We start from the raw sequence: 16327 nt of genomic DNA on the forward strand, positions 1-16327 counted from the left end.
CTCTCAGCACAAATCATTTCTCCACACACACACATTATAAGACTTAAATGCTGACATAGTTTCTAACAGCTCAAATCCACATCCTTAGGATGACCCCTGCCCCCTAAAGTGCCTGCCTGAGGAAGCTCAAGGCAGCCAAAAGAATTGACTGTTTGTTCTGGCCAACACTCGATCATTGGCCCCAGACATCCTTTTCTTAGAGCATTTACCCAAAAGTGCTTACAACTGTGAATATTTCCTCTGTCCTTTTGAGTTCTATATGTGTCTCCAGTAATCCAGGAGTGCATTTCTCAAGGTCCTGAGAGCCATTCCTTGAGATGAGGAGAGGGTGTCTGTCTCCCAGACTCTGTGAGAGGAGAAAAGTGAAACTTTGATCATTTCCAACCAGCAGACATGACTGGCCAGATGACACTGCACTGACAAACACTCTGTAACTTTTCCCTCCCTGACTCTACTGAGCCCCTGCTCACCCCTCTGCCTGCTCCTTCATTCTCCCTTTCAAATGCTCAGTCACCTCTGTACAAATCAAACTGAGTTCAGTTCACCCTGTTCCCTCTTCCCTATTGCAGGGGTATATGCCTGATTAAAATCTGTCCTGACCTCTTTAATTAGAGCCTGGCTTTGTGTATACTCTACGTTTAACACACATACAGATAATCTCATGCATATGCATATACCAACATAACCATGGGCACTCCAGGACCAGTTCAACTGACCCCATCTTATCAACAGAGTAGTTAAGAGTTTTCTTTCAGGAACTGAGACCCCTAGTCCAGTTCAGGCCAGTTGAGACCACCAACCCATCAACTAGGCCTGCGCAAATGCTCGATAAATGACATTTTTGACATCAAGGAGCTAAAAGCTCCATCCTCAGATCATCGTAACACTGCCAATTTCTGAACACACATCTGATGAAGAGCCGCAAAGCTTGACTTTGCTTGTGCAGATCATCAATTACCTCACTTCTCCTTACTTCCAATCATCTACCTCTACATGTCAGACCACCCTGCCCTTCATCCCATAAATTATGCCCCAAGCCCTGGATCGGGGAGACAGATCTGAGACAGACACACCCTGTATCCTTGCAGATAAATCTCACAAAGTAAAGCTACAATTCTTTTCCCAAAAGCTGATGCCAGAATAATTGGCTTTTTTAATGTGCATTGGGCAAGAGAACCCCAATATTGTGCAGTAACATCAATACATATATATACACTTAATGGATGTTTTATCTTCTTCTTTTTTTTTTTTTTTGCTGAGGAAGATTCACCCTGAGCTAACATCTGTGCCAGTCTTCCTCTATTTTGTATGTGAGTTGCCACCACAGCCTGGCCACTGATGAGTGGTGTCTAGGTCCATGCCCAGGAACTGAACCTGGGCTGCTCAAGTGGAATTCTCTTAACTTAGCCACTAGGCCATGGGACCAGCCCATGTCTAATTGTTTTGAAGATGTTACTAGATATGCAATTGAAGTTTCACTATGATCTCTGGATTTCCTTGCTGCTCCTTTAGTCCCTCACTTCAGTGTATGTGTTTCTTGCTCCATCTTTCATGCTAGACGAATTCTTCAAACATCAAGTGGTCCTTGGCTACCCATTCATATTTCTGTGATGAGAAGAAAACAGCTGAGTAGGATCTCTGTGGGCCTGATGGGGCCTGTGTGTGTCTGGACTCAGTGTTTCTTCAGGGGTGTTGAGTGTTGAACTAGTAACAGGTAAACAGTGTTGGTGCCCATGCTGATCTGTAACAACATACTTATTCCACACATTCCTACAATGACAGACATCGTCTGAACACATGGAAATGCTGACAACACACCCACACCCACATACACACTATTTGCAAATGACCATCCGCATTCAGACTGTAAACTACACCTGATAATGCACACTGATAATCAGAACATACACACAAACTCAGACACATACAGACCACTCACTGTCTCAGAGCCCACAGTGACTTGAACTCTCTAAACACACAAACACGTCAACAAAACACACCTTCACATAGATGCCATAATAGCCGTGCACCCTGTGACCATACAGAATTGCTGAACACACACACATCCACACAACAAGGAACGTGGCCGTGCACGTGTGGGCTTAATCGGGGGTTTTCACACCTCAGCATCAACATGGACACCCCGGGGCGAGAGGGAGAGGCAGAGGGCACAGGGAGAACATGGGGGGAGCAGACAGGAGGCACTTGCATAAAGCAAATATGATACCTGCAAAGCTGGTTCCTAAATGACATATGACTCAAGGGTATGAGGAGCCAAGAGGGTCTGAAATGGTACAAAGGAGGTGACTGATACAAACCCATCACAAGATATTGAAATGTAAGGGACAGTGATATTTTAAAAGGCACTGAGGGGGCCGGCCCGGTGGCGCAAGCGGTTAAGTGCGCGCGCTCCACTGCGGCGGCCCGGGGTTCGCAGGTTCAGATCCCAGGCGCGCACCGACGCACTGCTTGGCAAGCCATGCTGTGGCGGCGTCCCATATAAAGTGGAGGAAGATGGGCACAGATGTTAGCCCAGGGCCAATCTTCCTCAGCAAAAAAGAGGAGGATTGGCACGGATCTTAGCTCAGGGCTGATCTTCCTCACACACACACACACGAAAACCCCAAATGTGCCCAGTCTGGGGTCCTGCCCCACTGCCTAGTGGTTAAGTTCAGTGAGCTCCTCTTCGGTAGCATGGGTTCAGTTCCTGGACACAGACCTACACCACTCATCAGCAGCCATGCTGTGGGGTGACCCACATACAGAATAGAGGAAGACAGGCATGGATGTTAGCTCATGGTGAATCTTCCTCAGCAAAAAAATAAATAAATAAAGTACCCAGTCTATGGTATTTTTGGTACAGCATCCCGTACTGACTAGGACAATGAGTGTGTGAACAATTTCATTTAGATTGATGATCCTTCTTCTACATGACACGTTATTACCAAAGATTCCCAAATTGGTGTGAGTCAAATTTCCCTTAAGGATCATAAAGACGTTAGGGCCCTTCTCCCTAGTTATGCACATATTGATACACATGAAAACATGTTGCATCAAGTGCTTTATTGACACCTTAGTCTCACACCTCATCCCATTAGCCTTCAGTGAACCTCTGTGTTACATTCAGTGCTTTGAGCAATAAAGGAAAGTCCTGACTGAGGAAGGGCCGGTATCCATTGTGCAGCTCCTGTCCTCTGCCCAGTCAGCTCCAGAGCAGGGTAAATTTACAAGATGGGCTTTTCTCCAGCAGCTCTGTCTTCCTCCCAGCCTGTTCTCATTTAGGATGATCTCACCAGGAGCAATGAGTGGAAATTTGGAGGGAAGAGCTACAGAAGACATCTCCCAGGGGAGATTCTTTGTGGTTACATGATCTAGAATATGGAACCTGGCTGCTCTAAGGTGTCCTGAAAATGGAACCCTTCCCATGTCTGCAATATCCTTCCATGTCCTCTTTCCCCTCCATCTCTCTGTTCTTGGTGGCAAAATTCCCTTGGCAACGACAATAAAAAAATGAAAGTAGGGAATGGCCCATTTCCAGTCTCAGAATTCTGTGAAATTTTACTGCCTATCCCCAGTCTCCCAGGACTGACACCCTTTTTATTCTTTTAAGATTAGATTACATTTTAATCTCCTTTAATCAAAGTTTTCTCTCATCCTTGTTATGCATATATGTAATGTAATACATAACATTAAAAACGTTATTTTTGGCCCTACAATTTCCAGATTCATTCATAGTTATTTTCTGATGGATGCATGCCTTTGTAATTATGTTTATAACTCCATTTGCTATAGAAATTGACTAAATGATGAGTAGTAATTTACTAACCCAGGAAAATGGCCCATTTTTATTCAACATAATGTTCCATGTTTTCATCAAGACAAATACACGCATGCTTAATTGTTCAGCAAAAACTCTTCCTGTGTACATGTAAGCAATTATAAATCTATTGGAGTTTGTTTACCTTGTGGATTATTCCTTGTTTCTGAATTGTGCATTCAGCATTTCCATGAACCCTTTAGAATCCTGCATCTTTATCCTACCACTTTAAATACTAGGTCATCAACAAAATTCCAGATGATTTCTCCAGTTGTGTGCTACTGTGTCCTTTGTAGGTTGTCTTCCCAGGTACGTTTTCACATGGTCATCGACTAAAGTCCACATTACCTGTTCAGTTATGTGCTAGTGGGTGCTTTGTAGGGTGTCTTCCCCTACAACTCCTTTGTAGGGAGTTTTCCAATGTGAACTCCAGCTGATGGCCTTGTGGCACTGACGTAAATACTGGTGTCTCCACAGATCATGGGGCCAATGATGTTGGGTCCTTTACAGAGTCATATATAACCTAATAGTTTTCATTCAATTAGTGTAAGGAATGCTATGGAAATTAGATTGGGGACAATTAATAAAAGAAGATTGATTATGAACATGCTGTTAGGGAGAAAAATTGAACCTCTGGCTATAGAGGTTTACTTTTATGCAATTAATCAGCCACCCTAACAAACCCCGTTCATAGGCAAGGCTATATACATATATATTAGATTAAGATTATTTCTATTAGTTTGAATGTGCTTTTGTAAAGTATGCCTTGTTTCTCTTACCCTTTCGTACTGGGAGAAATACGGAATAGATAGAAACCGACTGGATTACTCTGGTCTGAACTCAGACCACATAGGACTTGAATCATTCAACAAATGAGCCATTAACAGTGGCTACATCACTGGGATTTCCTGATCCAACATCGTGGTCATACACCCTATTGTGGATATGCACTCTAGAATAAGATTGTGCTGTTATCCCGAGGGTAACTTGTTCTGTTGATCAATATTTTGGATCAATAAGTGATAAAATGTTTGACTAGCTGGTCTAGATTTTAATCACTCAGAGGTTATTTTCTTCTCTGAGGTCACCCCAACCAAAATTGTTAGTCCATTTAAGTTTTGTTATCCTTTGATTTGGTTTACCTTTGTCTTTTTTGAATTAATTGAAGCTCCATAAGGTCTTCTTGTCTTATTTTGTCATTCCGGCCTCTTCAGGGAAAGGTCAATTTCACTGATTAAAAGTAAGAGAGAGTAAAACCCTCGAGTGGCTGTTCATACAAGTCCTCATTTAGACAACAAATGATGATGCTGCCTTTGCAGGGTCCAGTCACTATGGCCTTTACACCGTGTCACTGGGCAAGCAGTGCCTGTAACACCAGAAATGCCAGAGGAGATGCTTTTGGTAAACAGGTGGGGACTGTGTTTGCCGAGTTGTTGGGTTGAATTTATTTTATTGTTAACTTTCGGTGATTATCTGTTCTAAGATTATGCAAGGAGAAGTAATTCTTGTTCCTCATAATAACTGTAGTACTTTTATGAATTAATAGATTAATGCAGTATTAGATTAGGAGTTAGTTTCTGTGATTAAAATTAAGATAAGTATATTGTTGAACCTGAAGGCTTTCTTAATTGGTGGCTGAATTTAGGCCAACTAGGGTATTGTTTGTACTCCCTCTCTAAGGAAGGTTGTATCCTGTATCTAAAAGGCTGTACCTCTTTAGGGCTGGGTCTGGGGAAGGCAGGAGGCTGGACAAGTGTGGACCTGGCTCTGGCCCAGAGGGATGAGCAAGAGACACACGGCACCTGCTGCCACACACAGCCGCAGCAGACATCACAAATCAGTCACGACATGCTTGGCTGCAGAGCCCAGAGAGCCCCCCAGTCCTCAACAAGTTGCACACGGAAGCCACTCCCGGGCAGAACAGGGGGCTGTGATGAACCCATTTGTCGTCCCCACTCCCCTAAGACATGCTCCAGGCCTCCTCTCCCCACTTACTCTGCCAGCTCCTCACTGTCCTCGGGACTCAGGCCTTCAAGGCCCGCCAGCAGGCTGCTCCAGCACTTCTCCTTCCTTACCACCGCCTCCCCTCTCTGCTCCCACTCTAGTTCCAGGGCAAGTTACCTGTGGCTCCTGAGTGTTACTTTTTGGCCTGGAAGGGCCTTCCTTCACCCCATCCACCCTGTGAGCTCCTACTTACCCTTCAAGACTCGACTCCAGTGATGCCTCCTCAGGAAGCCCTCCCTGACGCTCCATCTCCCCAGGCCTGCTCTGGGCCACCACTCTGCCTTCTGTCCACGTCCTTCACTTCCTGGAACCTTGCTGGGTCCCGTTCTCTGGTCTTCACGTGTACGCCAGCCCCTCAGGTGGGAAGGAAATTCTTAGGCTCAGGGCAAGGGAGCAGATTCCTGGACTGTGGTGACACTGCCCACCCCAGGAGAGGTCATTCTTTGGGCCTCTTCCAGCTGTGGCCTGTTGCAGCTCAGCTGGAGCCAGGACACAGGGAGGCTGGCTCTGGGCTCGGTAGATCACAAGGTCGGCCTAGGGAAAAGGCACAGGGGCCACACACAGGGGCTCGGGACAAAACTCCAAGTCGATGATACCCTTGCTAAGGGCAGCAGGGGCCAAAGGCAGCTGCACAGGCCGCAGGAAGTGCTGGCGAGCTTTTCATCTGCTCAGAGAGTCCCAGGGCTGGATAGAAGGAACTCAGGAGGCCCATCTGAGGTGGAGGTCACCTCGGGGGCATGTAAGCAGAAGCTGAGGGTCCCACAGCAAGTGGAATCTGAAGAGGTGACCCTCAAACTCCTTGTGGCACTAACGTCTCTGAGTTGGAAGTCAGTCCCCTCAGTCACAGCCTCTAGCTGCCCCCTCACAGGGCTGTGCCTCTCAAACACCGCTCCCAAGGAGAGTGGAGGCTGAGGATGAAGGCAACCTCCTACCCGTGAGAACCGCTGTGATCACAGCCTCCTGCAAGGGGCCAAAGATGATGAGCAAGGGACAGAGGGACTGACCCACAGGACTTCCCCTCAGATGCTGAACATGCTTGTGATTCACGGGGCCAATCAGTATCTGCCCTCATCCTCCACTGCTCTCTCCCCAAAAGGACATGTCAGTGTTTACTATGACATCCACAGACACATCAAGGACATCTGGGATGAATCATGTGTACACCTGGAGAGAAGGGAAATGTGAAAACCACTAATATCTGCATCTATGTGTGCAGATACCGACATCTACATACAGCTGTCACGTTCCTCCAGCAGACCCAGAATACTCTGCAATCACACTTGCCGGTTTTTGGCACATGGTAGCCAAACCAACTGGTGGTGTACCCGAATGCCACCACTGCTGGGGCCTACCTTGAGGTTGGGGGGAGGCAGGGTGCCATGCCCCATCTCACAAAAGTCTGGCTGGTGTCCGGGAGGGTCTCACAGCCTTCGACAATCATGCCCTCCATGGCTATGTTTTCCTGGATGCTCTCTGTCTCATTTACTTCATTGTGCATTATCCTGTGGGGACAGAAAATAAGTCAGAGACAGGCTGCCTCCACCTCTCAGGGAGAAGGGAATGCTGGGCCTCTGGCCAGACCTATAAGAAGGCCTGGCACCCAGGATGCTCAGGTGCAGCCTGTGGTCACGGAGGGGGAGAGAGCATGCATATTGAATACCTGCTGTGCTGGGCACTCTATGGACATGATCTCACATCATCCTTCTGACAGTCTAAGGAGACAGTTGTTCTTATTTCAGAGAGAAGGAAATGGAGATTAATAGCTAGAAAGCAGGTCTGATCTAAAAGTCTGAACCACATGGAACAGAGATGGCAAAACTGAGAGGAGGACAGGAGTACAGGAAACAACCTATTTTCATTACTCTGCCACCCACACCACTACTGGTCTTATCTCCATCCATAGAACACCACCCACACATCCTTCCTCAGGGCCTTTGCACTTACTTTTTCCACTCCTCCCCCAATGCACTTTATACAGTTGCTTCCTTAATGTTCTGGCCCTGGAATAGCTTAGTTTTTGAGCACCTGGCAATCTCGCTGGCTCATGGAAAGACTGACTCCCGTACGCTCCAGCACTTTTGGGTGGAGAGCAGAACACACCTTGCCCCTTAATCTGAGAATAAGAACAACTCTCCTATTTGTCCTGTTCTGACTGCTGCAACACCTCTCCTCCAGGAGGTGGCGCCATTTAACTGATTTTTAAAAATAACGTTGGTGGGAAAAGAGGCCTGTGAGTTGCCAACTTTGCTAAGAGTCTTGGTGGGTTTTCAGGAGTCTTAGGAAGTTAGTAATTTTGGGGGGAGGAGCATCTGGAAAAAGTACCCCACCTACTCCAAGAAAAGCTCAAAACCTCTTATTTGTCTGCTGATGCTTCAAATTCTACAACCACAACCAGATCACCAAAAGGGCTGGTTAATGTGTGTGGTAGTAGACACTGTCCAATTTAACCCTCCCAGCAATGAGAGATGACACTGGTCGAGCTGGATCAGTGATTAATGAACTCAGCGTGATGAGCAAATTACTGGGCCCCTCTGACCCTCAGTTTGCTCACCTGTAGAAGGTCAGAGTGAGGATGGAAGAGAACGCATTTCACATGCTGACCTCAGGCCCAGCACACATGGCAGGCGCTTGAGTAAAGGGCAGTGATCATTGTTGCTATTATCACTAGTTGCAAAGTTGTTATTATAAAACTATTATCATCCGTTGTTTTCTGGTTAACAGACTGGGGCATGGAGATGGAGTCGCTTCCTTAGGAACCTCAGTCCCTCCCTCCCAGCAATGCTCTCAGCAGCCCAAGCCCTAGCCCTCTTCTAGGGAGGCACCTTTCAAGGATATGCTAATTCCCTGGATATGGACTCATTTTTTGAGGTGAGTGAAAGTAAACAGAACCATTTCTTTTGACGATGGTGGAGATTTTGCTGAGGAGGGCTGTATTTGCTACAAACAAGGGGGCGATCCCAGAGTAGCAACACTAGTTTCACTCCTAGGCAAGTGCCAGCTGCAGCTGCTCAGGACTCCTGCCAGCCCCGGCTGGGGTTTGTGCTGAGAGCCGCACCATCCACGCAGCTGGGGAGGAGTTCCCTGGGCCGCAGGCTCCCGGGGGAACTGGAAGTGATGACCTGGGTTACAGTGAGCCCAAGAGATGAGGTTCAGGAGAAAAAGCAGGACAAAGGCCAGAGGTAGAAGAGAGCCAGTCCCAGGGGAGGAGTGTTTCTGAGCACAGCCAGGGAGGGTTGGTTATCTGATGGCTTCCTGCCGGGCTGGGAGCTTTCCTCAGTCTCTGGAGGGAGACGGGAGGATGAAAGGGCTGCTGCCAGGGCGATAGGAAAACCCTCTTCTGTGCCACTAGGGCTGTGTTCAGGCCAGGTACAGGTGATCAGGTGGGATAAAGGACGAGTAGGCTGCGGGAAAGGGGATCAGGGTCTTGGGACAAATGCCTTGGCACCCATGTACCTTCCTCACCCCTGCCGGCACCGGGACAGGGCATCCTGCAGGGATGAGGAGCCTCGCTGGAGCCCCAAGTCTTCTCCTTGGGGAAGTGTGCAGGATTTGGCTACTTGGGGCACGAGAGGACTGGGGTCCCCACCCCACAATGGTTTTTGTTAGTCTGCAATCCCACTCTGATTATATCTGCTCTCTGAATGAACCTCCTCTCTGGGGCCTGTCCCCTGCCCTGGTCCAGCCTGGTCCTCCCTCTGCCCAGCTGGGAGCTGTGGCCCTACTGGCTGCCTTTTGCTGGACTCGGGAAGCCATTTAGGGGACTGAGTGGTTGGCACGGCTGGGGAAAGAACCTCACACGCTGCAGACTGACCCTCTTTTGCAGCTTCTGGCAGCCCATCACTAAGTACAAGGCTGCTCATCATCTCTTGGTCTCCATAAAGTGGAGACCCCAGGGCTCAGCTCTTGGTGTGCACCTGGTTCCTGCCTAAACTCACTCCCCTGGTGATCTCACCAGTCTTGTGACTATAATACCATCTCCGAGCTGATGGCTTCTGAATGGCTCACTCCCTTACACTCCAGACTCAAACGCCCTCCTCCCTTCTTGTCTTCTCCACCACTATTGTCCATCTCAAGTTCAACATGCCCCCAGTAAAGCTCCAATGAAGCAAGAAAGACTCCCCCTCCACACCTGCCCCTCCTGCACCTTTCTCCATCTTGGTTAGCAGCAACTCCAACCTTCTGCTTGCTCAGCCAAAAACTCTGGAATCGCCCTTGCCTCCCATCTTCTCTCTCCTCACATCTAATGCATCAGAAACTCCTGTTGGTTCCATCTTCAAAACACACTCAGAATCTGAACCTCCTCCTCACCTCCACTGCCACCACCTGGTGCCGGCCACCGTCAACTGCTGCCTGGGCTGTTGTAGGCGCCTCCTCCCTGGTCCCCTTGCTTCTGCCCCGGCAAAGGAAGGTTCCCCCTGGGCTTTGGAGACTGAATGAGGGGCAGCAGAGGGGCCTTGACCAGAGGGCTGGGGCCTCTGACACTGGACAAGTCATGGGCTTGTCCACCCATGACACTGCCTGCTGTTGAGTGCAGCCTTGAGCACATGAAGGCCTGTCACCCAGGCTCCCCTCTGGGGCTCCTATACCACAGGCTGTGACACACTGACAGTGGAGAACAGAGGAAGTTGGCAGAGTGCCTGCGAGTCCCCGGGCAGATCCCCATCCTGACAGGTGGGCCCACGTGAGTGCCCAGGGCCCTTCCTCGAACCCCATCGGTGCCAGGGACAGCACACCACCCACACTGTCCCACCAACTGCCCCCTGAACTTGAGCTGTGAACTCCTCATATTGCTCCGGGGACCCTGCTTCCAGGTGGGGCAGGCTGGGGGTCCCCCAAACACCACCTCTTGGGATCCTAACCTGAACATGAGATTTACCATCTGGGGCTCAGCAAACTTCCTCTGGGGAGCATCCTCAGCCCTGTCCTGTCCCCTGGTGGGGGCACTCAGGAGCAGGGCTCACACAGACAGCTCCTCCAGTTTAGCCCTGGCTTCGTCCAGGCTGTTGGCTTGATGTGCTCATGAAAAGTGGGCCAGGAGCTTGTGTAGTGTCAGAATGTGCCTGGGACTCTGCAGCAGGGAGAGGCAGGGGGCCAGGGACAGAGGCAAGGATGAGGAAAGAGAGAGACAATGATGAAGCAAGTCAGAGAGAGAGCAGCAATGTAGAGAGAGAGAGAGAGAGACAAAGCAGATGGAGAATGGTTCTCTGAGCTCCTAGCACTCCCACGAGCAGGGCTGAGGATGGACACCCACAGCACTTCTGATCTCAGACTCTAATGTGGAGGCTTTTCCAGGGTGTTGTCTGGGGCAAGAACCCAGAGCTTGAGGCTGTAAGCTGGCAGGAGGAAGGGCCTGAAGGTGGGCTCAGGACCAGGAGCTCCTCCTCACCTTCCCATACTGCCTGCTTTGCGGAGCTGGACAGGCCTGCGGTCCGCTGGGTCAGGGGTTGGCTCTAACCCCATTCTCCAGGCAGCCCAGAGCTGTGGTCTGTTAGGGCCTGGGCTCTCCCGGCCATGGCCCCCTCGTGCCCCCAGGTGTGGCTTCCTCCCAGCTGGGGCCCTCACTGCCATGGCCCCCGAGTGGGCTCCCCAGGAAAGCACCCTCAAGGACAGGGCTAGGTGCCAGCTGGAACATGGGGTCAGTGAGGAAGGTCTCCAGCACCCTCTCCTTGCAGTCAGGTTGGCCTCATAGTGCTTCAGCAGCTTGTCAAAGTCACTGTTCTGCTTGCAGTGGGCCAGGATCTGCAGGCTGTACTGCTGGCTGAATTCCGGCTTCTGATAGAAATTGACCATGGGCAGCAGGATGGCCAACAGGTCTGCTCGGGGAGATGCCCCACAAGCACTCAGTCACCCAGCCCCACCCACAGAGGTCAGGGCAGGCTCAGACCTCCCACCCAGAGACACCCTTGCCTTTGGGGATGACTCTGGCACCACTGCCCTATCCAGGGTCAGATAGGTGGCCCCAGGCATTGGGACCACATCAGAGTCACAGATCTTTATAGAGATGGGTCTCCGTCTACTCTGACATCTGTGTATTGGGATGTTGGAGAGGGCTGTTGTGGGTGCTGTGGTCTGTCCCACCGCTTGAAGTGTCTGAAGGGCTACCCAGCTCCGGAGTTTTGGGGGTTCAGCTGAGGTCCCTGTGGTCACTGAATTGCAGCTCCACATCCCCTCAGCCCTGGATCCCCCAAGAGACCTCCCTCCCAGAGTGCCCCACCAGTGACAGAAGTGACCCATCAGAAGTCATAAGGTGAATCAGTAGCTGGCCTGGAACCAGGTCTGTTGAGTCCCCCATTCCAGGGCTTCCCTCCACAAGACATGCCCTCCCAAGTCACGTCCCTTCAGCTGTCTGTCCCTTTATCTGTGTGTCCCTGTCCTTCCATGCCTCCCCAGGTAGCAAGGTGGGTCTGCTGCTGGCCCACTCTGTCTCAACCTCCTGGATATACAATATCCTGCCTTCCAGACCCCGAAAGCCCAGCCAATCTCCCCAAACCTGCCCTTCAGTACTTGATTGGCAAGGATGGGTCCACTGAAACCTCTGCTTATAGACTCCATTAAAAAAGAAAAATGTGCCTCCTTTGTGATAAACTCTTAAGTGGGAGCTTACACAGGGCATTCCACTACCCAAGGGATGGCACCTTCAACCACGCAACTACAGGAAGTGCAGACCTTGTCCTTCTAGGGTGTCTTCTCATTGTGACCCTGGGGAAAAGCGGGGCTCTCAGACTTAGGAAAGTGAACAACAAAAGGGTTACACTCAGTGTGGGAGAGGCGCGATGCAGGCGGTCCTGCTGTGCAGCCCTCGGGGCCGTCAGGGCGGTGCAGCCAGCTTGGAGAGCAGTGACGCAGGGTGGATGGAGTAGGAGACGTGACTTTGCTTCTACCTTTTCTTTGTCATTCTACTTTTGGAAACCTGTCCCAAGGAGACGCTCTCTCATATGAACATTGCAGATGCAGAGATGAGTGTTTCTAGTAACAAAAAGTTGCAACAACTTTAAGAGCCAATGATGGGAGATGGCTGCATGAATGATGGCATGCTCACAGGTACTGGAGAGTCATACTGCCATCAAAAAGCATGCTAATCTTAATTAAAAAAACACATCAATATTCAAATTCAATATTCATTTGTGTGACAGTATGTAAATAAAATGGGGGGGGAAATCCCAATATCTGTGCATAGAAAAAAGTTTGAGGAAAACGCACCAATGTGTTTACAGTTTATCTTGGGGAAGGAGAACAATGGTTGATATAGCTTTTAACATTCTCTGCTTTTCTAGATTGTCAAATTTTCTCAAATGTGTTCATATATATTATTTTTTAAAGGGAAAAGTAGATAAGAAACTAAAAGTATATCTCTTCCTCCTAGAAAAATAGCTTTCACCAACTTGTCTTTCCTCTTCTGCTCCCTCTGAGGGATTAAGTGAGTTTTTAAGGGGCCACTGTTACACTCGGGGAGGATGGAACTGCCGCCAGCCTGGAGGAGTGGGCCCTTGAGAGAGACTTCTCAGGTGGTGTCGGAGCCAGGAGGGTCTGGGGACCTCTACCAGGGCTGGCTGCTCACCCAGGCCCCAGTGGGCCAGCTGGAGATGCAGGTCTTTGGGCCTTGGTGAAGATCTGGTGCAAACACACGATGGCCTCACTGACAGAGGAGGCACAGTGTAAGCTCCGGCCATGGAGTTCCTGCCCCTCAAAGGGCTCCTGCCCCCAAGTCCAGCAGAGCTGAGGGGCCCAGGGAGAGGGCAGGGGCTGCCACGGCCCGTGGGACTCTAGCAGCAAACATCTTTCTCAAGTGACACCTTATTTGAAAACCCCATCAGCAGGATGGACTATGTAACTTGTGGGGCCCAGTGCAGAGAAAATACGCAGGACCCCTTGATAAAAAATGACAAAATTTCAAGATGGTGACAGCAGAGCACTAAACAAAACACAGACCTTTCTAAACATGGGTCACATGCCCCAGAAGCCGGCAGAGGATGGGAGCTGCTCTCGCTGCCAGCCTTCCTGGCACCCTCAGTGCCCACCTGCTGGGGTGACCCTAAGGGATCTTAGAGGAACTCAGGGCTCTGGAGAATTCAGAGGAAATGCCACTGATGATGTGAAAAGAGCTAGGGCTTGAGACCCACGCAGAGCAGGCTCAAATCCGCCTTATGTTGCTTCTCAGCTGTGTGACCTCCAGCAAGATGTCTAACATCTCTGAACCTCAGGTCTTTCCTGTAGAATCTGAAGGTGAAATGAGGTCACCCCTGCAAGTAACGGGACAATTTGAGGGCCTGGTGCAGAGAAGGTGCTCAGTAAATGCTAGCTCTCCACCACCCCCTTTTTGAGGGAAAACAGAAAAGCAAAAACACCCAGATTCTCCCAAGCACCTGCCCTGTCACCACCTAAAGAGCTCTGGGGAACATGCCTCCTCACTGGCAGCTTAGCACCAGGCTGGGTAATGGGTCTCTGAGCACCCCTGGCAGCCACATTTGCTGTGGCTCACCTCCCAGCATCCTCCTCCCCGCCCATGCTCCCCAGCCAGCCAGCTCCAGAACACAGCACAAGTCTCCTCTCCCAGGATGAGCTGTAAGGATGCCAGAGAGACTTCTGCTTCTTCCTGCAGGCCCCTCCCCTCCCAACTGTTCCTCCTCTTCCCCTGCTCATCACCCCCAGCTCCTACCACCCTGGAGAACTTGGAACTTCCCCAGTGTGTCTGGGGTTTGAGCCGAACGACATAGGGGATGCCAAACGGACTCTGTTGTACACCCCATTTGTGGACAGGAAAACAGGCCCAGAGAGAAAGTGTGAACCCCCCCGGGAGTCAGGGCAGCCCCAGCCTAGGAGACTGTCCCCATCTCCCTGCAGTGGTCTCTGTCTTTCTCTGCCACATCAGATGCCCCTCCCTGGTCCCATTGTCCATGTGTGCTCTTTGCTCCCTCCCTCTGTGATGACCCAGCACTTTGGCTGTTGGAGGCCCCTGGTGTTGTCCTCCTCAGGGAGCTGTCACAGGGGGCTGTTCCCTCTCCCAGCAGTTTGTGGCCTGAGGGCAAATCTCCACCCTGGGGTCTCACTCCGTACAACAAGAGCAGGGGTTGGAAGGTGTTGAGTGTGTGCAGAGACACCCCTGAGCTGTGTGGCACACGTCCAAATATAGTAGCTCAGGAAACCACAAACATGGCACAGAACCAGCTCTCCTCCCTTTTCAGGGCATGTGGCTTTGTCCCCTCAAGGCCACTTGCTGAACCGCAGGATGAATGGGCTCTGACAATTGAGCGAATGGAGCACTTTGAAAGCAAAATGGGACAGTTACATGCTCTCCCCTTCCAGGTTGCTAAAACTACCCTGGCCTGTGCTTGAAGAGCGGCTGAAAATATCTAATGGAGAAATATTCATTGCCAATGCAGGCTTTTCTATTTTTTCGATTCTCTGAGACCCTTGGCACATGAAAAAATGGCTTTTCTTGGGTCTGAACTCTAAAGAGCTAAGGGACTCACACACAGGCTCATGGAGAGCTCAGAGACACGTGGATGCCCAGTCAGCACCCTCACTGCCCTGATGTCATCACCCTCATGCCAGTCTGCTCTCTTTGCCAGTTCTGGGATTTGCATGTGGTATCCTTTTCTCTTTAGGATGGAGGGGTGTGTGTGTGTGTGTGTGTCTGTGTGTAAGACTAGTCTGTATGTAAAACTGATGGCACTCTTCTCAGAGACATCTACAGGACATCTACTCCCCAGGGACCAGAACAAAAACCAGATACAGTCATGTCAGGCACTCTGCTCCCTGCACAGGCAACACCGGCGGTCTGGGAATGTGATTTAAGGATGGGCCAGGTGGGCAAAGCTCTGGAGAGCTGTGAGCCTGGGGACCCTGCAGAATCCTTGAGCCATGGCCCACCCCTGCTATGAGCCAGTGTCAGGATGGTGTCAGGAGCCCCAGCCCTGGCTGCTCGCAGAGGCTGCCTTTCCCTTATCCTGCAGGTCCCTTCTGGGGATGCATTTGCTTTGGATCCGGGTTGGCTTGGCTGACGTCCAAGGCCTGCTCAGTTGACCCTTGTCAACGATGACCATGGAGAGTTGGGACTTTGGCTTACACCCCAACTCGCCAGCTAGAGTTCAGCTCTGGGTGCCCAACGTGGCTCAATGCCTGGCATCTCAGCTGAGCCCTGCCCACTTGCCACCCCACAGTCTGGCCTTCTTGGCCCATCAGAGGCAAACCCTCTTTTGCCACACCCCTTAGGGGCACTGATCGTTGGCTCCCGCCCCACCACAGTCCCCTCTCTGGAGACAGTGTCTAATCCAGAATGCATTTAGCCAGTGCAGTCATTGGTGGAGGAATTAGTCCTGGCTTTTCTCTCTTTTGTTAGCAAAGTTTTGCTAAAGATCTCTGTACTTCTTGTTTTTCAAACAGCTGCCACACAACTCAGTTCTCTCTCCTTCCTTCTCCATTCCCTCTGGCCTCTTCCAAGCCTAAGAGATGCCCATTTCTGTCTCCCTTTGTGCCAATCCTGTCAGCACATCCTGATGGAGTTTC

This window comes from Diceros bicornis, chromosome 37 (assembly GCF_020826845.1).
Source record: "Diceros bicornis minor isolate mBicDic1 chromosome 37, mDicBic1.mat.cur, whole genome shotgun sequence".
Taxonomy (NCBI): domain Eukaryota; kingdom Metazoa; phylum Chordata; class Mammalia; order Perissodactyla; family Rhinocerotidae; genus Diceros; species Diceros bicornis.